The sequence below is a fragment of the Frankliniella occidentalis genome, unplaced genomic scaffold (genome assembly GCF_000697945.3).
Source record: "Frankliniella occidentalis isolate FOCC.00 unplaced genomic scaffold, Focc_3.1 Scaffold37, whole genome shotgun sequence".
Classification (NCBI taxonomy): domain Eukaryota; kingdom Metazoa; phylum Arthropoda; class Insecta; order Thysanoptera; family Thripidae; genus Frankliniella; species Frankliniella occidentalis.
This window is the reverse complement of record NW_026267167.1, coordinates 190,429-191,383: the sequence shown is the minus strand read 5'-3', so window position 1 is coordinate 191,383 and position 955 is coordinate 190,429.

Sequence of the window (955 nt, the reverse complement as noted above, 5' to 3'; positions counted from 1 at the left end):
GGGGACACGGTAAGAAAATAGTTTCCTGAATTTGACGACTCGACGTATTGGATCTACTGACATCCAAAAATAGCGTGTCTTGAAATTCAAGGCTCTTTTTCTTACCGACAGAGATAGGGGATAAGGGTGGGGGGGAGAAAGAGAGGGAAGGAGGGAGTCAGGCCACTGCCAAGTTGTTTAGCACATGTCTGCGAAACTCTCCGACATCTCTGAACAGAGCGAAGGAGGAACACAAAAGGGCTCGCGGTGTCGTCAGCCTTCGCGCTGCGGGCGCTCTGAAGAAAAGGGCAGAGGGAGGGGGAGGGGTCTGGAGAGAGCATTAATTGTGAGGAATGCGTCATTATTCTGGTTGGGACCCGGTTGGGGATAAGGAAGGGTGGGCGAGGCATTCCAGGTCAAGTGCATATGACGCAGACACGCAGTCCGCGCTCGCTCTCCCCCCCCCCCCCTTGCGTCCCACACCTTCTGGAGTATAAGGTTGAGATGTTTCGATAAACACTGTTATTTAGGGAATGTGACGTCACATTCGTTTCGATGTGAAACGTGTCACATTCGTTTGAATATTGTGTCACATTCATTTGAACGTGACTTCACGTGAATTTATGCTCAAATATCACCAGGCATTGGGCTATTCACGTTTAAACGAATGTGACACAACATTTAAACGAACGTGACACGATTCACAATAAAACGAATGTGACGTCACACTCGTAGAATAACAGTGAACTTTTGAAAAATTCCCGAAAATTTTCGGGAATCAACGCAAAACTTTCAGAGTCTGGGAATTTTTCCATTGTTTTCAGGAAATCTTCCGTTTCCTCCTGAAATTTTCCTGAAACTTTCCAGGACCTCCATGTGTACCACACATGGCACAGGTGCTGGCCGGGGCGCCCCTCCGCGCGACTCTGCCTTCGCAACGAGGAGACGGCGCCGTTGTTCACGTCGTGTGGCCACC